At 41.1% G+C, this 24,841-nt stretch overlaps 1 protein-coding gene across 4 annotated transcripts in view; it reads right to left on the reverse strand.

Annotated features, from left to right (window-relative positions):
* ELOVL7 (ELOVL fatty acid elongase 7) overlaps positions 1–17,267 on the reverse strand; it is a 91,163-nt gene extending 73,896 nt beyond the window's left edge. For 2 of the 4 annotated variants that reach the window (XM_054555592.1, XM_002815586.5), the window contains exon 1: positions 17,151–17,267. The gene's annotated coding sequence lies outside the window, so the exon portion shown is untranslated. The other 2 variants (XM_054555593.2, XM_054555594.1) reach the window with 2 other exon arrangements.
* Between the last annotated feature and the right edge of the window lie 7,574 nt (positions 17,268–24,841).

A 24,841-nucleotide genomic window follows, 5' to 3' on the forward strand; every position in this document is an offset into this window, starting at 1 on the left:
TCATTTATTCCATGTCTGCAAAAAACATCTCTAATTGAGAACGAAATGTATAATTTAGTTATTTTAACTGAAGAAAACATTTTCCCAGGGAAAGTGTAGTTACACACCTAAGCTAGTAGACAAATTGATTTAATGCATAATCTGTGTATACATTTGCAATACAATATTGCTAAAAATATCATTACTTAATTTTTAGGTTACGTAATTTTGATATGAAGGAAAAGATGCCAGAAAAAAACTTAGACTAATATTTCCTTCCACTATCTATCTGGATAAGATATATATAGTTTAATTCAATATTTCCTCAACGTAGGTTCCTCCAACTATGGCCCTTTCAAACAACAGCTGAACATCAACAAACAGAAATTGTAAAGAATGCGAAATTAAAACAATGACTACCCTATAAAAGCTGTCATGTCAAATATTTACAAATATCTTTCTAGGTAAACACAGAAAAACATTTTCTTCTAGACAATTTTATACAAGGTACTCAAATACCATGGATTTTCTTCCTAGTTAGTTGGGAGTAGGAAAGAAATCCTGGTTATTCTGGCTGGCTTTAGCTACTATAATGAGATTTCATACACTTGATGTTTGAAATAGCCCAATAATTTCTAAACCTTTAAATGCCCCATCATGAAAGAATTGCCCAGAAGAGTGAAAAGTCTCAAATTCTACAAATGAGCATGTAATTTATTAACTTAACCTGCAATGATTAATAGGGAATAGAAATAAAGGAATGTCCATAATCACAACCAACACATGCCCTTGACTAGTTTCCCTAGGTGACCAGTTTTGGTACCACAACCCACCTGTGGTACAAGCCCCAGCCTTGGCCTCCCATCCTTCCTGCACACCCAGACTCTCCCTTTCTTCACCTTTCTTTCACTCTTTCTGCCCTTCTCACTCCTTTCCATCCACAGAGGCACACCCCCGTCTAGGCTCTGTGCTGGACCAAGTCCTCAATTTCCCCCATTTTACACCCCTAGTTCCCTCTCCCCTAACAGTGTGTCGAGGCAGCAATGTGAATCCCCAGCTCAAAGCACCTCTCACCAGGACCCTTGTCTTTTCAGAACCCTCTAGCAATTTGTTAGTGGAGTCTGGAACCAAGCTGGAATTCCTGCTCATGGGCTTCATTACCAGGACCCCTTTTACCCCTCACCCTCACCTTGCACTCTGATTCTTGATAAACTAATCTTTCAGCCAAGTAAATTTTTTTGCTGCTCCCTGCATTCTCTCTGTTACACCCTCATGTGGTAAAAATTATAATAGGAATAAATTATGCAGAGACGTGGAAGATTTAGCACTTTTCATTAAAAATTAACATATATCTTTGAGAGCACAAAAATTATTTCTACTACTGAAATTCTAAGAATAAATGGATTTTCTCTGCTTTATTAATTTAACAAAGCATATGCCTAACAGCTCATTTTTACTTTACTTCAGGTAAAGTATTTATAGCTTTAGAAAAATATATTAACTGTATCATAGTATAGAACCTTATGGAAACATGTCACACTGCTGACTTTTATGTATCCAGTTCATACTTTTTCCCTGTGCTAAGCCCAAAAATGCATAAGAGATTTTTTAAAAAATCATTAGGCATAGGTGAACACTGCATTTTGAATTTAAACCATGAGAATAAAGAAATAGCAAAGTTATTAAAATATAAAATGACAGATTGTTTACTAATGTATTAATAGTTATCTATATGCAATAAGCACAGCTAAATAAATTACTCGTATTGTTTTAAAACTTTTCTTGTGATATTTATGTAATTTGCTACTTAGACTGCATATCATCCTATTACCCGAAAATCTCTCACTACTTTAGTCATAACAAAGTGGTGGTTTTTAAAAATTTTCAGGTTGATTGGCTATTTGATGACATTAAGTGATTATTTTTAACTTCTTAGGCATGATAATGGTATGGCTGTAATTTTTTAAAGTCCTTATTTTTAGAGGTATACTGGAATATTTACAGATGAAATAAGATTAGCCGTAATTCTGAGTGATGAGTATATCAGTTCATTACATCATTCTACTTTTATAAATGTTTAGAAATTTCTACAATAAGAGTTTTTAAAGAAAGAAAATGTTCATGTTGGAAAGGTTTATATTTTACGTTTAGAGCTTACAAAAAAAAAAAAGCATACTAGGAGATGGTTCTTGTTCCTCATCTAAATATTTCCCAATTCTTTTCCTCGAGAAAAACTTTAACAACCTTTTTTAAAAGGCTACAAGAAGCCGCAAAGCAGTTTATCAAAATGTTAGCAATTGTTATTTCTGGTTGGTAAGATTATAAGGGATATCTGTTTTCTTTGATGTCATAAGATTTTTATTTGTTATTTTCTGTTAGAAGTTCTCTATATTTTTAAAGTCAGCATATATTATTAATATAGTCAAAAAATGATCTGAATTTTCAGATTACATGGAAGATTTTTGCATGTCAAGTACAGAAAATCTGTCTATATCATAAATCCCTCTATCTTTTATATTTACCATGAAAAATATTAATGAACGCATGAACACAAGAACCCAGTTGTCTATAAATCTACCTGTTTGTGACAGCAGGATGGAAAGAGTGAGTTTTGATTGTCACAGGGGAAAGACATACTAGAGAAGAAGATAATTCTGGAATGACAAAAAGGCTGGTAAGATCTTGGTCTCATTCTGGCAAGGCAGACATATTGACTCATACAACTGAGTGCTCATAATGGGCTCTCTAAGGGCAGATGATAAACAGGAGTCAGGTATTTCTGGAAATGTGACATACAATATCTTACACCACTTTCATTTTACATTTGGCTTAGGCAAGGTTCATGAGTGGCTACTGATATATAGTTATATTTTTGTTTTATCTTGTTTTTATTTTAGATGGGTAGGGAGATAGAAGAGAGAAAAAGTTTATTCTACCCTTGAATAGACGAAACATTTACTGTAATTTTGGCTCTTTGCCTCCTACATCATCTGCTCCTCTTTCTCCTCCCCCTGATCATTTCATTTTGAGAAATCATTGTCCATTCTCTACGTGAGGCCTGGCTGACAGGTTCTTAAAATCCTTGCTCACAACCACAGCTCAGGGCTCCTGAGACTCAAACAGTATCAGAAACACTCAGGTCCTTGGGGTAGGGGACCATGTCTCTATTCATTTATTCAACAAATATTTGGCACCTGCTATGTGCCAAGCAGCCTTCTTGACACTAGGGATACAGTGAGATACCTGCTTTCATGGAGTTTACATTCTTGTGGGAAGACATACAAGTAAACAAAGAGACAAACATAAATAAGACAAATAGTGGCAAAAGTCATGAAGAAAATAAAGGACAACAGAGTGAAGTAATAGTAACTGGGGCAAAGGGCTGCAACAGTAGAAGGGTAGTGAGAAAGAGCTAGGATACTGGGGAGGATGTGGCAGCCAAGTGGTCCTGAAGGACAACAGCAGAGGAACAGAAAGCAGAGCACAAAGACAGTGATGCTGGATGGCACAGACAGATGGGCATTGACGGTCTTCTAACTTCAGGTAAGGTACTTGGATTTTATTCTAGGTGCAAGAGGAAACCATCAGACACTTTTTTTCTTTTCTTTCTTTTTTTTTTGGTAGTATGACTATCCATTTTTCAATTTTAAAATTTATAGTAAAATACAAATAACTTAAAATTTACCATCTTAACCATTTTTAAAAGTATATTTCAGTATTAAATGAAATACATTCAGACTGTTGTGCAACCATCACTACCATGCAACTCCAGAACTCTTCATCTTGTGAAACTGAAACTCTCATCAGAGGCTTTTAAGCAAAGCAGTACATGATCTGTCTTATGTTTTAAAAAATAATTTTTGCTTGGTAGAGAATTGATTGTGGGAATACAGCAGGAGTAGAAGTTTACTGAAGTAGATGGTTCAGGATGGATTTTGTTGACATAGCTGACATGATTGCTGCTAATTCACATATGGGCATGAGAAAGAGAAAAAAACGAGGAGAAATGACTTCTAGATTTCATATGTCCAGTGTCTAACACATTGCAAATAGCTAATGTTTATTACATAAATGAATGAATACTGATTTAACATTTAAAAAGTAAAAACCTTTCTTCCTAGACAACTAGGACAACAGAAATGAAACTACTATGGACACAGGAGATTACCTTCTTTCTAGTGTCTGTCTATAATAATCATGTCCTTATAACATGGATAAAGTCTGTACAGTTGGTTCATGTTAACATAATCTGCCTAATTTCAATATTATCATTAAAGGCCAATCCTTTATAATGTATACAGTAAGTTAAATTTTACTAAGCATTTTACATATATTACTTCATCCCTTTCTAAATCAATAGCTTTTAAAATTTGAGACTATGGTGCTATGGGCCACCTCCCCAGAGATTACATTTATACACAAATGTGATGTTTTGGGAGTTTATGGACCTTCTGAAGTCCATCCATAGACCAGCCTCAAGTTTTAAAAGGCTCTGCTCTGTCTAGTGCTAGAGTTTTTATTGTATACATCATCAGGAGAATCTTATTAGCCTAGCCCTGGAGGTTTTAGAGAAATGCTTTTAAAGAGTTTACCTTCATTAACATCCACAATTAGTGAGTTATCAAGAACCAATATTAATTTTTAAAATATTTTTGCATCTTTAGCAAAACTTAAAGTATTATCCATAAAGCAATTCAAGATCCTCTTTATGAGTGCCAATTTGATAAATTCCTTTTGCACTTTACTTCTAGGACAAAAAGTGCCTTATATATTTACGCTTTTAAAGAAGCAAAAAACCATTAGAGTTGTGGTTACTCTTTCAATATAAGCTCCGGGCTAACTGTTAAAATCTAGTGTTCCATTTATCACAACTGCATTACCTAGATTTTCCCCTTCTATGCTTGGATTTTAATATATTTATTGTAAGCATTTCAAGTCTTTCTGGGAAAAAAGTAGAATGTGAATTATATATGATCATATTTAAAATCTGCAATATTCCTATTTCATAAGCATATCAGCTGCCTCTCCCAAACCAGCACTTTTTTTCTGAAGATAAGAAAATAAACTCTAAGGCAACATGTAGTAAGCAGCAGGATGTATAGTCAGAATCTTTGTATTCTAGGAACCCAGGTCTGCCAGCCACCACTCAGGTGACCTTGGGGAAAATCACTTAAATTTCTTGGAGCCTCAGAATTTTTGGTCTCTAAAAGTGAATTCAGAGCACACACCACAGGCAGTGTTGCAATCAGAATTGAGCAGCAACACATATTTGCCTGTTAATAAGTAGATGGCAACTCCTACTTGCTCTGTGCTCTGTCTACTGATGAAATAGTAAAACCTAAAGATTGGGGATTGATAGATTTTTTTTTTTTTTTTGAGACGGAGTCTCGCTCTGTTGCCCAGGCTGGAGTGCAGTGGCACCACCTTGGCTCACAGCAACCTCTGCCTCCCAGGTTCAAGCGATTCTCTTGCATTAGCCTCCCAAGTTGCTGGGATTACAGGCACCCACCACCACACCCAGCTAATTTGTGTATTTTTAGTAGAGATGGAGTTTCACCATGTTGGCCAGGATGGTCTTGATCTCTTGACCTTGTGATCTGCCCACCTCAGCCTCCCAAAGTGCTGGGATTACAGGCATGAGCCACCGCGCCCGGCCGGATTTTTTTTTTTTTTTTTTTTTTGAGAGTGCAGATCAAAGCAATGTGCACTAACTCTCCATTAACCTTCCCCCTTCCCAATTCCAAAAATGCCACTTCCATGAGTGAGATACTCAGGCAGTCACCTAATGGGGATAAACTCAGGTGCTAAGGGCAGAGAAGGAGAAAAGGAAGAGGGCTGTTAGATAAAGTCCATGGCTTGGGCTAGGTAATTTAGTCACCTTTGCTAAAATAATACAGTTTTTTCTTTGACACCTTTACTCATGGTTCAGGCTTAGGTTTTATAATACATGGGCCTCAGGGCTAGGCACAGCATTGCATTGACTTGAGCTTCAGTTTCTGTACTTTTAACACGGGGGAAGCATAATCCTCGCCTCGCCATATTCTACAGTAACATCTGTAGGAGTAATTAATGTTGTTACTTGTAGACAAAGATGGAGGGGGGCAATCCAAGAGCTTCAAAAATTCAGTGTCAAGTCATATTCAGAAATAAGGCTAATGATGAAAATATGATTATCAGCTACAAAAGCACTTGGGCTCTAGTTGGGAGAACTTGTTTCTGGTCCCAACATACTAAATAGGATTGTGGTCTTGGCCAAACAAAATGGCCTCGTGTCCTCAACAGTATAAGAGGTCAGCCTGAGTGACCTCTCAGGTCCTTTGCAGCTCAAAACACTGATGTTTCTCTGAAAAATGACCAACATGCTCATGACCCAGCAAAGGCTTCACTTCTCAGCTCCTTGGGTGGGACGACACTGAGAGATGTCCCATGGGACTGAGCGCCAGGTGCCCACAGAGGTAGCAGACTCTTCATTAACACTCCCTGTGTTGGTGGCCTCCTTTTCCTGTCTCACTTCCCCACTCCCCAACCTCTGGTACTGTCTAGGATTATCTGCCAAATAAGTTATTTACACTAAAAAAAGAGAAAAAATTAAACCTACATTAGAAATTAAATTCAGTTTTAAAGTACTAAGTTATAAAGTAGTAAGCGCATGAGCACTGGAGTTCAGACTAAACTAGGTCTCATTCCCAGTGCTATCACTAATCATGTGACCTTCGGCAAGGTTCTTCACTTCTATTTGCATCAGTTTCCTTGCTTATAACATGGAAACAATACCACCTTCTAGGGCTTCTGTGAGGATTAAATGAGATGAGGCATAAATAGACTTTAGCACAGTGGCTGGAATATAGCCAGTGCTTAATAATTGCTATTATTATAAAATATTATTTTATTTTTCTCATTTTATAAGTTTGGCCTTTTTTCATCAACCTACTAATACTTCAGAAAAGAATAACTATACTTTTATAATTACTATTTGAATCTAAAATAAGTTACACCTTGGCCAATTCAACTTGTCAGCTTAATAACACTAATAAATTTTTCAAGTTTAATAAACTCTAGCTAATGATATATTTTTGCTTTCAGTTTTTATGTAAGCCATTTAATTCAGGTAGGAAGCAGCTCTAAGTTCTACATATTGGTTCACATTATTTTTTTTTTGAGATGGAGTCTCGCTCTGTCGCCCAGGCTGGAGTGCAGTGGCACGATCTTGGCTAACTGCAAGCTCTGCCTCGTGGGTTCACACCATTCTCTTGCCTCAGCCTCCCAAGTAGCTGGGATTACAGGTGCCCACCACCACGCCCAGCTAATTTTGTTTCTGTATTTTTAGTAGAGACGGGGTTTCACCATGTTAGCCAGGATGGTCTCGATCTCCTGACCTTGTAATCCGCTTGCGTTGGCCTCCCAAAGTACTGGGATTACAGGCGTGAGCCACCGCGCCCGACAGGTTCACATTATTAAAATAAACTTCAATGTAATATAGATGTTATTAATGAAAGCCCAATTTAAAATAAGAAGCATGAGCCAGGCAGAGTAGCTTACACCTGTAATCCCAGCTACTTGGGAGGCTGAGATGGGAGGAATGTTTGATGCCAGAAGTTTGAAATCAGCTTGGGCAACATGGTAAGACCCTGTCTCTCAAAAAATAATATAAAATAAGAAGTATGAGTTGATTATATACCATTAATATGGAATTCTAAGCGAAGGTTCTGACTACTTACTACACTATAGCGTAAACTATTATAGTCAGACTAACAGGAGGAGCAGGAATTCTGACTAGTTTTGGTTAGTTGATTTTTAAAAATTTATTTATAGCAAAGGATCAAAAATTTATTTAGATACCATAAACATTTAGTTTTTAAAAAAATATATAAATAGGCATCAATTCTCCAATTTTCCAAGGTAGTCCCAAGGGCTGAGCACAGTGGCTCACACCTGTAGTTCTAGCACTTTGGGAGGCCAAGGCGGGCAGATCACTTGAGCTCAGGAGTTCAAGACAAGCTTGGGCAACATAGCAAAACCCTGTCTCTACCAAAATACAAAAATTAGCCGGGCGTGGTGGCACACACCTGTAGTCCGAGTTACACGGCAGACTGAAGTGGGAGGATCAGTTGAGCCCGGGAGGTGGAGGCTGCAGTGAGCTGACAGCAAGCCACTGCACTCCAGCCTGGGTGACACAGTGAGATCCCATCTTGAAAAAAAAAAAAAAGACAGAGTAGTCTCAAGACTGTCCTTGAGGAAGAGCTCCTCACCAATATTTTTCTGCTATAAACCATACCTAGAACTTAATCTTCTACAATTTCCAGTTTTAACTTTCTAAGTGAATTGAAAACAAAATAAAACAACTACACACACTTTTAAGGCAAGCTCAGGATATTTTTCAAGTTTTTACAATTTCTGTTTTTATTTTTAAATTTTTTTTTTAGACAGGGTCTCACTCTGTCATTGAGGCTGAAGTACAGTGGTGCAATCATAGCTCACTGCAGCCTCGACCTCCTGGACTTAAGGGATCCTCCCACTTCAGCCTCTGGAGTAGCTAGGACTACAGACGCATGCCACCACACCCAGTTATTTTTTAAATTTTTTGTAGAAATGGATGTGTCACTATGTTGCCCGGGCTCGTCTTGAACTCCTGTCCTCAAGTGATCCTCCCACCTAGGCTTCTCAAAGTGGTGGGATTACAGGCATGAGCCGCTGCACCCAGCCATCTTTCTGATTTTTTTAGTTTTCCTGACCCCTTAGTGACTCACTTTTACGGAACTTCTCCAAAGAATTCAACATTCCTTTCACAATAACAATATTCTTTTTTTTCACTTACGTTTCATAAGTTCACGCACATCTAGATTATCTATCACAATAACAAGTATAACTGGCACTAACATGTTTGCAATAAATACAATAAATTGTTGTTAAGCCAATAACCCAGCAGTTGGAGAAAGAAGGAGACTACTAGAAGCCAGTGTTCATCATGCCTGGGCACCACCCCATGTGCTTATAGGGAAATGAAGAGCATAGGCTCATTGGTCAACTGTTAGATGTCAACGGTATTGTATTTGAATCAGGATGAACCATATGCAAACTGCCAACATCCAACTGTTTATTCACCTACAGAAAGGGCAATTGCATATGTTCAACCATATATATATATACATTTTATTTAAAAACACTGACTATATTGTATGTTAAATATCACATCCACTACCATTTTTTTCCTTTTGAAGAATGAATAGTGGTTCTCACAGCTTGATTTAAAAAATTCCATTCCACATTTGCTCAGGAACTCACCCTAAGCTACTGAATAATTAGTCATTGGACTCTGGATTCCTAGGAATGCCATTTCTATCTTCTTTCTTTCTTCAAGTTAAAGTTACACCTGTTAGTCACACACAAAGAAGAGGATGAAGGGTGAGGCTATCAGCTGTGCTTTCTAGCTAACTGAATGATAAGCAGCAAAGGGATTAAAATGTGGGTCAACATTGTTCACTGGCTGGTTTATTTCTGAGACATAAATCTTTCTGTCCTACAGGATGCAACACAGCACTGTCTGCCTGAAGAAGGTACAAAAAGACAGGTAAGACTCTGAGGGGCAGAGAAGCCCCTGAACAGACTTAAAATAAGTCACCCTTAAGTAATAAGTGCCCTTTACTTTTGTTCTGCCCTTGTTAGAGCATTTAATTAAAATAAACACACAAACAAATCACAAATGTGCTATTAGGACAAAACCCAAACATTTGGGACAGAAAGAAGGAGAAGAGTTGGGGGACGGGGCTGTATTTAGATAAAGGGCTGCTAGTGAAACTATTTTTCTAGATCTCACATTTCTACCACTGACCCTAAAAAATCTAAATTGGGTTTATTTTTATGGTTGCCCTTACGCCCTCACAAAACTATTGTAAGATATCAGAGTCCTACGGCCTCCTATATTCTCAAAAATATCAACCCAGAGTTAGTATTCAGAGTGGGAAGAGCCTAAACCTTGTAATTACACCTAGGTTTAAACCCTGGCTGCATACTGCTACCAGTGTAGCCTGAGCACCCTTTCTGCTTTTTTCACCTTTCTGTACCTGTGCATATGATGAACCAGACTTTGCTGGCTTCAAAGGATTCATTAGAAAATACATGTAAAGAGACTCACTGCAGGCCAGGCGCGGTGGCTCACACCTGTAATCCCAGCACTTTGGGAGGCGGAGGCGGGCAGATCACCTGAGGTCGGGAGTCGAGACCAGCCTGGCCAACATGGTGAAACCCCGTCTGTACTAAAAATACAAAAATTAGCCAGGCAGGCGTGGTAGGGCAGAGGGGCGGGGTGGTGGGGGGAGGGCGGTGGGCGGCGCTTGTCAGGAGGCTGAACCAGGAGAATTGCTTGAACCTGGGAGGCAGAGGTTGCAGTGAGCCAAGATCGCAACATTGCACTTCAAACTGGGTGACACAGTGAGACTCCACCTCAAAAAAAAAGAGAGATTAATTGCAACTATTACTTATGCCTAAAAGATGACAAACCTTTCACCCTATAATTTTCAATAAGATGTTTTAAATGTAAATGCAGCCTTGAGTATCCTGTAAGGACAGAGGTACAGATGATGCCCATGAAGTTGATTTTCTGTTTCAAAATTCACATGCAAGCTAAGCATAATCAAGATATCTAATGTAGGCTGGGCGCAGTGGCTCACGCCTGTAATCCCAGCACTTTAGGAGGCCAAGGCAGGTGCATCACCTGGGGTTGGGAGTTTGAGACCAGCCTGACCTAACATGGAGAAACCCCGTCTGTACGAAAAATACAAAATTAGCCAGGCATGATGGTGCATGCCTGTAATCCCAGCTACTCGGGAGGCTGAGGCAGGAGAATCGCTTGAACACGGGAGGTGGAGGTTGCAGTGAGCCAAGATCATGCCATTGCACTCCAGCCTGGGCAACAAGAGCAAAACTCTGTCTCAAAAAAAAGATATCTAATATAAACAAGGAAGGTAGCTGTCCTTTCCAGATCAGATAGGGAAATGAGATAAAGGCCTGATGGGAGAAGGAGAGGTTTCATAAAGGTGAAATGGCAAGCACTAGAGAGATACAAATCTTAACACGTCCTTTTCCTTCTTACAGGCTTCCCAGGATTCCCCACTGACGTTATGATAAAATTCAAAACCTTTATGGGGTCAAAAAACGCTCTCAGTAAGCCTGGCCTCTGCATGCCTAGGCAACTTCAACTCACACCCTCTTCTTGGTTAAAGTATCTGCATTTCCCTGATCGCACCTGCACTCTCTCCCTAGATTCTATTTCCCACTCCTCATCCCATTTCTCAGCTGCCCTAACTCGCACTCTTCCTTCTTTCTTCTCAGAAGGACTTCCTGTCTGCCCACCTCTGCCTTGCCTCCCCAGGACCTGGTCTGTGTATATCACAGCACAGTTTATCATACTGAACTGTAATTTTGTAACTTACATTTACTTGTCTATAACTCATATGGGCCTGGACTGGCTTTAGCAATCTGCCAGCCACTTTGCCTGACACAAAGTTAACACTCAAATGTTTGTTGAGTATGCAGCTTCTGAAACTCCCCAGTTTTATCTAGGTTTGGCTCTTTTACCCTATATTAGGAAGTCCAAGAAGCAGGGCTGCTGGTGTTCATGGCTTAAGTAGCTGCTTATCCAGATTAATTAAGATTTGTCTTTAACATGGGGAATTCGTAAGCTATGTGGAAACTTATCTCATTTGAATAATAGTCTGTTTAAAAATATTTATGGGTCGGGCGTGGTGGCTCCTGCCTGTAATCCCAGGACTTTGGGAGGCTGAGGAGGGCAGATCACCTGAGGTCAGGAGTTCAAGAGCAGCCTGGCCAACATAGTGAAACCCCGTCTCTACTAAAAATATAAAAATTAGCCGTCTTGGTGGTGAGCGCCTGTAATCCCAGCTACTCAGGAGGCTGAGGCTGGAGAATCACTTGAACCCAGGAGGCAGAGGTTGCAGTGAGCAGAGATGGTGCCATTGCACTCCAGCCCAGGCGACAAGAGCAAAACACTGTCAAAAAATAAAATAAATATATATATATATATGTATATATTTATGATGGGCCAGGCATGATGGCTCACGTCTGTAATTCCAGCACTTTGGGAGGCTGAGGTGAGCGGATCATCACCTGAGTTCAGGAGTTCGAGAAAAGACTGGCCAACATGGTGAAACCCCATCTCTACCAAAAATAAATAAATAAATAATTAGCTGGGCATGGTGGCATGAGCCTGTAGTCCCAGCTACTCAGGAAGCTGAGGCAGGAGAATCACTGAACCTGGGAAGCAGAGGTTGCAGTGAGCCAAGATCGCACAACCTTACTGGTCGACAGATCAAGATTCCGTCTCATAAAAAAAAAAAAAAAAAGAAAGAAAAGAAAAGAAATTACGATGGTATGCCAACTTCTATTATTTACAAAAAGAGTGATTTCACTTGCCAATGTAATAATACGTACTTTTAGAAATCAATTAGAAATAATGGAAATTTCAAATTTTTTAGAAGACCAATGATATAAAATGCCCAACTGGTATTAGTTTTCAACTTTTTGCAACTGTGCATGGTCAAAATTGGATGAGTCACTGAAACACATGTAAGACATATTTCTAAAAGTGTGTTTATGGCATGCTTGCTTCTTTCCATGCTATGTGATGTATCTTCCTGAAATTCTGGCTATTCTCAGTTTAACACGCTACCATTTCCCATGGCTCCGGAATTATGTGTTTGGTAAACAGCAACCTTCCAGGCCATGTGCAATGGCTCACATCTGTAATCCTAGCACTTTGGGAGGCTGAGGCAGGAGAATCATTTCAGCCCAGGAGTTCAAGACCAATGTGGGCAACATAGTGAGACTCCGTCTCTATAAAACATACAAAAAATTAACCAGGCATGGTGACATGTGTCTGTAGTCCCAGCTACTGGGGAGGCTGAAGTGGGAGGATTGCTTGAGTCTGGGGATTGAGGCTGCGGAAAGACATGATTGTGCCACTGTGCTCCCGCCTAGGTGACAGAGAGAGACCCTGTCTCGGGGTGGGGGAAAAGCATCCTTCTATATCTTAAAACTGATAAGCACAAGTGGCACATCATGAAGAATAAACAAATCTCAAAAATGAGAAAAAATCCTACTTTCTCAATTTGCCTAGAAATTATTTGCAGATAGGCGCTTTCTTTTATGCATATTTGAAGACCCTATGGCAGGTTGAATTGTGTGCCCCAAAGAGGATATGTTGAAATCCTAACCCCCAATACCTCACAGTGTGCTATTATTTGGACATTGAATTTTTGCAGATATTAAAATGAGGTCATACGGGAGTGGGATGGGCCCTAAATCCAATATGACTGGTGTGTTTATAAGATGGTTATGTGAAGACACAGACACAAAGGGAGAATGCATATGAAGACAGAGGCAGAGATTAGAGTGATGCAAGCACAAGGAATGCCAGAGATTGCTGCTGTCAACAGAACCTAGGAGAAGCATGGAACAAATTCTCCCTCAGAGCTTTCAGAAGGATTCAACACTGCTGACACCCTAATTTTAGACTTGTAGCCTCCAGAACTGTGAGACAATAAATTGCTGTTTTTTCAAGCTACCCAGTTGGTGGTACTTTGTTATGGCAGCCTGAGGACACTCATACAACATTTAATAATACTGTTCATGTTTAATTGAATTGCTGTTACTTCATAGAGAGAAAAGTTAGGCAAAATGCATTGATCCTCTTTTTAAAATTGCTTTTAGAAATCTGACAACGTGTATTGAGAACCATAAAAATGACCATACTTGCTGACAAAGTAATTCTACTTCTGAAACAGTATCATTAGGAAACCAGTCCCAACTTGTAAAATGATACAGCTGCAAAGATAAGTATCACTATAACTTAGGTTGTTTATAATTTGTTGCTAATATACTTGTCCAACAATAGAGTTTTAGTTAAGTAAATCACATTATAACTACTAGAATACAAACAATACGAGTTCTGAAAATCACATAAGATGAAAAATGCTTACTAGGTATTATATGGAAAACACAGAATACTAAAAAAAAATTACTTTCTTTTTTTTTTTTTTTTTTTTTAAAGACAGAGTCTCCTTTGTTGCCCAGGTTGGAGTGCAGTGGCATGATCTCAGCTCACTGCAACCTCTGCCTCCTGGGTTCAAGCGATTCTCCTGCCTCAGTCTCCCAAGTAGCTGGGACTACAGGCATGTGCCAACACACCCAGCTAACTTTTGTATTTTTAGTAGAGATGGGGTTTCACCATTTTGGCCAGGCTGGTCTCAAATTCATGACCTAAGGTGATCCACCTGCCTCAGCCTCCCAAAGTGCAGGGATTACAGGGGTGAACCACCATGCCCAGCCTGAGAACACTAAAATTCTATATGGAGTATGATGTAGGAAAATATGCATAGAAAAAAAGAGAGAGACAAAGGCAACCTGGTTAAATATTCATTGTGGTAGAATTACGCTCAGTGGGTCAGAACTCCCTTCTTAGCTCCCTGATCTTATCCTTTTGGTACCAATTTCCAGTCTTATTTTCTCGCTCCTCAAGCCTCTCCACGCACAGCCAATTCTTTCTTGGCAATGCCTCTTGGAAGCAGTCCAGGCCCACTTCACCTTATACAGGTTTTTGTGAAAAGATTCCTATTTGGCCTGACTGTAGCCTATCTATGGCCAGAATAACACAGCCGTTCTATTGCTGAATACATCTACTGTGTTAATCTGTCCATTTATGTTTTATGCACTTTTATGTATGTGCTATGTTTTTCAATAAAAAGGTTTTTTTAACTTTATGTGTTTTCATATTTTGTTTTGTCAAGATAAGGACAAATGGTTCTCTGCTGATTTGCCCTGCTTCATTATACCTCTCTAAATGTAATGTTTCATCAGAACAGCTGGGTACCTGTTTATGACAATGGAGTGAACACAGGCTTTTCTCCCCTTCATGTACAATGTCTACCAGCTCCTCCACGTTTACCAATGCAAACTCCTTAACATCCTGTAAAACCTGGCTTAAAAATTTCCACTATCATCAAACCTGCCTGATCTGTGCTACCAAAATTTATACTGTATCATATTCTACATTTATCAAGCAACTACTAGCTGTAAGGCCTGAAGATTTAATGTCCTAAGCTGTTTGCAATCTTTTTGTGGAAAGCAAACATAAACGATGATAACAAATAGTAGAGAAGGGCATATGATGTGTTCAAAGTGGGGAAGAGGGAGAGTGGTGAAGAGAGGATGGGAGTGGGTGAGACTGATAAAGGCTAGAAGAGACCACGTAAAAATTGGATAGAAGATATTTAACGAATGGGAGAGGAATGGCATGAGACACGGCACCTTGGAGACCAGGATAATGGCAGGACCCTTAATGGAAATGAGCATCTAGAGCTGTTTTGGGGAAAAGCTGGGCAAGTCCAAGCGGAATATTATAATGTGCACTGAGAGATGTTACACTAAAACTGAAGAAGACATGGAAAGCACAGAATCTTAAGCCAGGTAAATACAGGTGATAGATGAAGTAACAAAGTCCCATAAATCTATTTTTCTCAAAAAAAAAAAAAAAAAGCGGGGGGTGGGGGGAGGGTGTGGGGATCCTAAACTAGTATAAAGACACATAAGAAGGAAAAGAGGTACCTGAGATTGACAGCCTGGTCAGCGATGCCTGAAACAGCACGGGACTTCAGAAAATAAGGGCGAGCAAAGGAACTCTACGTGAGGCAGTGTAGGACAGTGGTTAACAGCTCCAGTGCTGGAGACAGAACCCCAGAGCTGGAATCTCCTACTGCTGAGATGGGTGTGGCCTTGGGCAAGTTACTTAACCTCTCCGTGCCTCAGTTACCTCATCATTAAAATGAGAATAATATTAATATCTACTTCCCAGGATCGTTGTGAAGATTTAAAACTTTAACACAAGAACTGACATCAGTGCCTGGCACCTAAGCACTGATAAATGTCTGCCACGGGGTGAGGGGTGGATTTTATTTAGTTCTCGGTGACCTTGGGGAGACCAATTTCTGATCAGTAGTACGAAGGAAAACTACAAAGAAAGGGAATGAATAAGCGGGTGCGTGGTAAGAACGCAGAGGCAGTCACCAGGTATCGATGACCCTTTGGGAGCACGTAAGCAATAAAAGTGAGGAGTGAAATAAAGGGTAATCCGAGAGCACAGGGTTAAGTGAACATGCTTTCCGAGGGGAGATCGTAGCAAGAGGGAAAAGACCACTGGCGAGGAACTCGGGTCGCTAAAACTGTTCTTCAGTCGGCGCGGGACTAACTACACGGGGAGCAGGACAGGTGTAAAGACCCGCTCCTTCCCGTCCCGAGTTCCCCAGGGAGCTCCAAAGAGCGCTCTGTCCGCGCCGGGTGAAGTTTGAAACAGCGCTGACTTGAAGGGGGAAAGCCCATTTCCCAACAAACCTGGGAAAGCCCATTTCCCAAAGAACCAACGATACCTGGGACGACAAAACAACAGGCTTTCCTGTTTCCATCTCCGGCACGACCTGTTCCACGGCTCTGTATTCATCAGCCTCCTCTCGGCCAGCAGCAGCCACCAAGACAGGATGCGGCTCGGGGAGCCGAAGGGACAGCGCCCCAAGTTCATCCGGCCGCGGGAGCAAAAAAAGCGCCCAAAGGGGAAGGAAGGAAACAGAAAGAAAGGGGCTCCGGAATGTGGGGGGTGGCCAGCGAGGCCAGACCCCGGAGCTGGGAAAATGACCTCCGCGTCCAAGGTCGAGCAGGTCCTTCTCCCTCCCAGTCCCGCCGGCGAGCACCTCTGCCCCTCCCGCTCCGCTCCGCAGGGCCGGCGCCGCGCGGGACCCCAGTCCAGGCTCCACTCCACAGCGCGCCCACCGGGCCCGACCTTCCCTTCGGGATGCTGCCGGGTGGGGGCTCCCGGAGAAGGCGCAGGTGAGCGCCGCGGCCCCGCGCTCCGGCGGAAAAGGGCCTCGGTCCTCCCCACGCGCAGGCGGCGGGGACAGAACTTCCCAAACGCCTCCCGAGCCCAGGGAGGGTCTGGCCCGCTCCCGGGGCCCCCGCACCCGGGTCCTACTTCTCGCGCGCCGCGCCCAAGTTCCTCCATCCGGCCGCTCCCGACGCCGTTCCCCTCGGCTCTGCCTCCCTCCCCAGTCTCTTCTCCGCGCGCCGGCAAAGTTTGGCCCCTGCCTGCCGGCCTGGAGCCCCGCACTCACCGCACAGAGAGCGGAGCCGAAGCGCCGGGCGCGCGCGGGAGAGAGGGCGGCGGCTGGCAGCGCGAGCGCGGAGCTCCTCACAGCGGCCCCTGCTGTCCCGGCCGCCGACCGGGTTGGAAAGGGGAGGACGCCGCCGGGTGTCACCTGCCCGCTCTCCCACCCAGCCGCGTGACGCGCACAGCGCCGCCCCCTGCCCGCCGCCGCCAGGTGCCCGCCGAGGGCCGGAGGGAGGAGCCGGGGCGGTGCGGGGGAAGCGGCCGGGAGGGCGGGGGCCGCCCCGGCCTCGCCTCCGCCGCGCGCCCTGACTCTCGGGACTGGAGCCCACCGGCCGCTCTGGGCTAGCGGGGCTGGTCGTGGCACCGATGACCTTTCTTTCCGAGAGCAGATGCCATCACTTGGGGTACATCTCCAGGCTGACATAGCAGAGTGGAAATTGTCGTCATGCGTGACTCATTTGGGAATGAGTTGTAGAAAAATCTGAAATGAGGAAACCCTAGCTGAGGCTGGAGGCGGAGAAAAAGGGGACTCCCTGCCCCTGAAAGGGTATTGGGAGGGTTAATTCACATCTAAAATGGAAGCCAGACCAGGAGGAGAAGGCCCTGGGAGGGGAAGGCCGACTTGGGTCAGCTCCATCCCCTGCTTGTAACGGATAAGAAACTAGAGAATTGAGGCAGCCTGGGGGGGCATGGGGAGAGGACTTTTAGAGCAATGAAGACTAGATTGTATGTAATCTAACTTTATTTCTGGTAACAGCAACTGCTGCAGGAAAAAAGTCTGGCAAATTCATTTCTCGTTACCTACTGTCGGATTGGAAAGTGGGGTGGGGATGAGCGTTCGGAGTGTGCACCTGCGCTTGGTTTATTTATTTATTTTTTAAACGTACCTGGCCTTGTGTCTGGTAATGATCCTCCTAATCGCTGGTATGATTTGGAGTCGTGGCATCAATAGCTGGAAGGCAAAATAGGAGCCTAGAGAAGTTCCCTGCTTCTGAGGCAAAACCAAAGGCTGGTGTTGAGCTGTCCAGAAACCTAAAAAAAAAATAACCATTTTTAGTTGCAGTCCTGACCCAAGCACCTCACAAATGTGGGCTTTGAGTTTGTGTTGTGAGTTCTCAGCATGGAATCAAGAAACACAAAAAAGGGCGGGGAGCGTCAGGACAACCAGAGAGGATGGGTAGGAGAAAAAAAAAAATTGGGGTGTCGGAAGCATGTTTTCCTCACATGTAGGGATTGCCTTCGGCAGCTTAATCCCACTACATTAAACAAGAGGTTTTAATGTTTTATGTAAAACTTCGAAAGTGTCCATTGAAAGAAAAGAAAAAAAAAAGCTTAAATTGCAAAGAATCTTGAAGTCAAAGAAACTAAAGATTTCTCCTTTCTTTTAGATAACTTTGCTTTCATATTAAAAAGAGATCATTTAGTAGACTTAGGAAGTCTTTTGGGAATGGGAGACAATTGCCTAATGATACTAGCCTTTGAGTCTATCACAATTTACCATTTATATATACTTATGAAATTTCAAATATGCAGAAGCTCAAATGGATTCATTTATTTAACAAATACTGGAGTGCTGCTATGTTCCAGGCCCTGAAGTTTCAATAGATAACAAATTCCTCGTTCTTAGGGACTATACGTTCATTCTGGTTGGAGATGACAGACAATACATGAATAAAGAAGTTAAAAAAATGTAGTATTCGGCCAGGCGCGGTGGCTCACGCTTGTAATCCCAGCACTTTGGGAGGCTGAGGCGGGCAGATCATGAGGTCAGGAGTTCGAGACCAGACTGTGCAATACAGTGAAACGCCGTCTCTACTAAAAATACAAAAATTAGCTGAGTGTGGTGGTGCGCGCCTGTAGTCCCAACTACTTGGGAGGCTGAGGCAGGAGAGTCGCTTGAACCTGGGAGGCGGAGGTTGCAGTGAGCAGAGATCTCGCCACTGCACTCCTCCAGCCTGGGCGACAGAGCTAGACTCTCTCAAAAAAAAAAAGAGGAAAAAAAAAGAAAAAAATGTGGTGTTCAGGGTTTGATAAGTGCTATGAAGAAAAATAAAAAAGGGAAGGGGATAGAGACTTTTGGAGGTGGGCAGTTGTGTTAAATGTTAAAATGGTTAGGGAAGGCCCCAGTGGAAGCAGGCATTTCAGCCAAGATTTTGAACAGGTAAGGTGACACACCTGTGTGCCTATCCAGTAACAGCATTCCACTCAAAGGGAATGGCAAGGCTAAAAGCTCTGGGAGCGTGGTGTGGGATATTCCATTCATAGACCAGCAAAGGGGAGAGGTCAGATGAATTTCAGTGAGTGAGGTCATAAGGACAGTAAGAACTGAGGTCAAAGAGTTAAGGAAGCAGTTTGAGTAGAAAAGTGACATACTTTGACGTTTTCAAGAGTATTTTGGCAACTTTTTTGAGAATAGGGCATGGGGTATGGAGGCAGAGAAGAAGGACAGAAGTAAGACGATGATCAGGAGGCTCTTGGGAAATCCAGATGAGAGATAAAGGTGGCTTTGACCAAGTTGGTAGTAGTGAAAGATAAGATTTAAAAAAATACATTCTGAAGGTAATATTAACAGGATTTCCTGAGAATTTGATATGGGCTATGAGAGAGAGAAAAAAGAGGTCAAGGATGACTCCAGGGTGTTTGCCTTGGGTAACTGGAAGAAAAAAATTGCCATTTACTGAAAGAAAAAAAAAAAGACTGTAAAAGAAAAAAATAGGAAGAAGGGCAGGTCAGGAGTTGTTTGGCATTGCTTTAATTTGAGATGCCTGTTACCTATCTAAATGGGAATGAATGTCAAGTAGGTAGTTGATTACACTAGTCCGGAGGTCAAGAAAGAGAGGTCTGGGCTAGCAATATAAATCTGGGTGTAGTCAGTTTCCAGATGACACTGAAAGGCATGAGAATGGCTAAGAGCACCAAGAGTGAGAATAGAGAAGAGATTATCCCTGCTTTCCCCATTTGCTAAATTCCCACACACGGGGTTCTGTGTTTAGGCTCTTGATTCCATTCCACTGTCTATGTGTCCTGCCTTATATTTTCTTTTACTTTTACTATTTTATGTAAATGTGAAAAGAAGCTTTCTTTCTTGTTTTCAATGAAAAGCTATGGCAGGATTTTTATTTTAATTGTCTTAAAGTTATTTAGGGATAACCTGTCATCTTTATGATATTGAGGTGACCCATCCATGAACATATATCTCCATAGTTGGTCTTTCACATATTTTATTATGCTTATTCTTAGGAACCTTATAATTATTGCCACTACTATCAATTTTTTTTTTTTAAGACAGGGTCTCACTCTGTTGCCCAGGCTACAGTGCAGTGACACAATCATAGCTCACTGCAGCCTTGAACTTCTGGGCTCAAGCGATCTTCCAGCCTCAGCATCAGAGAAGCTAGGACTACGGGCATGCACCACCATGGGGGGCTAATTTTTTAATTTTTTGTAGAGACAGGATCTTGCTATGTTTCCCAGACTGGTCTCAAACTCCTGGTCTCAAGAGAACCTCCTACTTCAGCCTCTCAAAGTGCTGGGATTACAGGTATGAGCCACCGTGCCTGGCCTGGTATATGTATTTTTAAGTTACATTTTCTAAATGTAAATATAAGAATGTTAATTTTTGTTTAATGGTGGTAAGTCCTTTGTCTTTACTAAATTATTAGTAATTTGTAGAGTGCCTCTGGTATTCTCTTGAGGCAATGATAACGCTTGTGAATAATTACAATTTTTTTCACTGTATTTTATTCTTTAAGAGAAAATTGAACCCTGTCACCTTCTTACTCTATGTCAGTATCATATGGATTTAACTTTTACCAGTGATTCTTATACTTTACTGAGCGTCACAATCCTTGGGATGTTATGCAAGTTCCTGAAAATTATTTTGAGATGCTGATTTAGTGAGTCTGGAGAGTGGGCCAAGGAATGTGCATCTTAACACACACTCTAACTGATTCTGTTAGAGTTGCTGAGACACCTTACATGTGACCTATCTTTTCTGATATTTATCATTGCCTCCACAGCTGCACAATAAGCCCTAAAGGGAAGATATTTTATCTACTCTCTCTTTATATCTGTGGTGCCTAGGATATTAGCCTACAAACAGTGGGTGCTAAATAAATATGTAGATGGCAAAAAGAAATTTAGAAAAGTTGTGGAATGTACTTTTGTGAGTTTCATATTTAAATGCTTTAAGTTTTCCTATGTTTTTTAATATAGATTTCATAATGATAACTCTGATATCATCAGAGGAAGAACATAATTGCAATAGGATAGGTTCATTGAGTAAGTGACTATCAACCATTCCCACATCTTGTTTCTTTACCACAACGTATCTGTAGCCTGCCAGACTTAAAGGCTTCATCCTTTTAATTTTTTTTTGGCATTGAAATGCAAACTATGAGTTTCAGAAAAATCATTTTCTTTCTGGTAATCCTGTTCACATATCTAAGATATATGTAAAATTAATATCTCCGAGACAGTGTGAGATATGGAATGAGAACATCCCTCAAGTTATTATAACAATCAATATAATTATTTTCCTGTAAACCCCAATCATTTGAAAATATGATTTTTGACTGTGAAGAATTGCCACTTATTATGATCATGAAATTAACTTTGATCTGACTTCAAATATTATAAAAATGCTTTCTGTGCCAACTATATTATCTGAATGTTTATTCAATCAGTTTATCTTGATATCACAGTTTTGTGAAGGCCAAATCTAACATAGTATCTAGTTAAAATTCTCATGTCCTACATTTCATAATAATAAACTGCTCTTCAAAGAGATAAAACTATCATAATTTACGTTTTATTGCATGGGTAAATAATATACCATCAGGAAAAACTATTTTAGTAATTTAATGGAAACAATAAACAAGAAAACATAAAAATATTTACACTTTAAAACTCCATTTAACTCTCATGAGTTTTGGGACTTTGTACTAGACACTATATGTTATTTGTACTGCATGTTACTCATAACTTTTTTGTGCTATGTGTTACTCTAAGTTTTATGTAATAATAGTTAACTGATGTCTAATGTACCTCATAGGTTTACATAACAATTTATCAAATGGAGGCTCCGTTTTCCTGGAGGAGTTTCATTTATGCTAGGTTGGTGTTTCCCAAATTAGCCTGATTTTAATAATCACTGAGGATAAATGCTAAAAAACACAAATTTTGAGGCCCCTCCAGTACAAGGCCAGCCATACTTTGGATGGCAATGAAATAACCAATGAAAAGAATTTCAGCGAGTTTTATCTGTGTCTTTTAACATTGTATATTTTATTTTTATTCTCTAGATATGCCTGCTTTTGGAGAGATAACCTGTATACTTTATTATCAATCCTGGATGATTACTTTCTTGGATAATCATTACATTTTTAGTGTAGTGATTGAAAGGCTCATCAATTTGGGGTAAGAAAAAAACAAAGAATACTTTTATTAATAGGCTATCACATTTTATAAGATTTTATAAAAACATTAGGATTTACATATTAGATTTTACATATTCTATGATACTCTGTTAAAAAAATTTTTTTTAGGGATGGAGTCTCACTATGTTGCCCAGGCTGGAGTGTAGCAGCTGTTCACAGATGCAATCATAGTGCACCACAACCTCAAATTCCTGGGCTCAAGCAATCCTCCTGCCTCAGCCTCCTGAGTATCTGGGACTAGAGGCATGTGCCATCATGCCCAGCTCTTAAATTTGTTATAGGTTTTGAATATTTCCAAAAGACTTCTTGTCTTAGTCTGATCAAGCTGCTACCACAACTGAGTAGCTTATAAACAGCGGAAATGGATTTCTCACAGTTCTGGAGGCTAGGAAGCCCAAGATCAAGCAGCTAGAACATTCAGTGTTTGGTGCAGTCCTTCTTGATTTAACAATGGCTCTTTCTTTCTTTTCTTTTTCTCCCTCCCTCCCTCCTTCTCTCCCTTCCTCCGTTTCTTTCTTTCTTGTCAGGGTCTCACTCTGTCACCTAGGCTGGAGTGTAGTGGCACAATCACAGCTCACTGTAGCCTCAACTTCCTGGGCTTAAGCAACCCTCCCACCTGAGTTTCCCAAGTAGCTGGGACCACAGCATGCACCACCACACCCAGCTAATTTCTGTATTTTTTCGTAGGGGTGGGGTTTTGCCATTTTGCCCAGGCTGGCCTCGAACTCCTGGGCTTAAACCATCCTCCCACCCTGGCCTCCCAAAGTGCTGGGATTATAGGAATAAGTCACTGAACCCAGCTCTGATGGCTCTTTCTATGAAAGGAGAATCTGGGGCCTCTTTTATAAAGGCACTAATACCATGTGTGAGGGCTCCTATCCTTATGATCTAATAATCTCCAAAGGCCCTCCCTTCTAATATCATCACATTGGTGATTAGGTTTGAACATATGAATTTAGGAGGACAGAAACATTCAGACCATAGCAATGCTACCCTGATAAAATTGTGGTAAGCAAAACGAGTCACTGGGGATTATACACACACACACACACACACACACACACACACACACACACACACACACACACACACATATATAATTTTTTTCTTAAGATGGAGTCTTGCCCTGTCACCCAGGCTGTAGTGGAGTGGCGCAGTCTTGGCTCATTGCAACCTCCACCTCCCAGGTTCAGGCAATTATCCCACCTCAGCCTCCGAGTAGCTGGGATTACACGCGCCCACCACCATGCTCGACTAATTTTTGTATTTTTAGTAGAGACGGGGTTTTGCCATGTTGGCCATGCTGGTCTTGAACTCCTAACATCAGATGATCTACCTGTCTTGGCCTCCCAAAGTGCTGGGATTACAGGCGTGAGCCACCGAGCCTGACCTAGGGGATTATATTTATTAGACAATAAATATAATAAATATTTATTAGACAATAAATATAATAAATATTTATTAGACAATAAATATAATAAATATTTATTAGACAATAAATATGTGAACCTTGGTTGCATACAAAAATATCAAATCAGTCAAATTATTTTTACTTGTCCAAGGAACATAGTCTTTGATTGAAATGTACATTTTAAACTGTTATTAGAATGTTTTTATTTTACAGTTTAAGGTATATTTTCAAAATGATTTATCATGGTATAATCTGTAGTCAGTTAATCAGTGTTTACTGTAGTCAGTTAATCAATGTTTACTGATCTTTTGGCATAAATGACAGTGGAGGCCAGCTTTAAAAATCAGACTGAGTAGAGATGAGCATATATGTGTTAGTGACTGATTTCCTTTTTTTATTTTGAGACGGAGTTTCACTCTTGTTGCCCAGGCTGGAGTGCAATGGCACGGTCTCAGCTCACTGCAACCTCCACCTCCCGAGTTCCAGCGATTCTCCTGCGTCAGGCTCCTGAGTAGCTGGGATTACAGGCGCGTGCCACCAAGCCCGGCTAATTTTTTTGTATTTTTAGTAGAGACAAGGTTTCACCATGTTGGTCAGGCTGGTCTCAAACTCCTGACCCGTGATCCGCCTGCCTCGGCCTCCCAAAGTGCTGGGATTACAGGCGTGAGCCACTGTGCCTGGTCATGACTGACTTCCTAAGTGAAGAAAAGAAATTGTAAATTACTTTATATTACTCATGTTTCTTTTTCTTTGGCATAGATCATCAAGAGCTGACCCTGCAAATGGATGTGATTTAAAAAATGGTATCTTTTATCTCTGTTGTTCTTGGTTTTATATATCCATTTA

The sequence above is a fragment of the Pongo abelii genome, chromosome 4 (genome assembly GCF_028885655.2).
Source record: "Pongo abelii isolate AG06213 chromosome 4, NHGRI_mPonAbe1-v2.0_pri, whole genome shotgun sequence".
Classification (NCBI taxonomy): Eukaryota; Metazoa; Chordata; class Mammalia; order Primates; family Hominidae; genus Pongo; species Pongo abelii.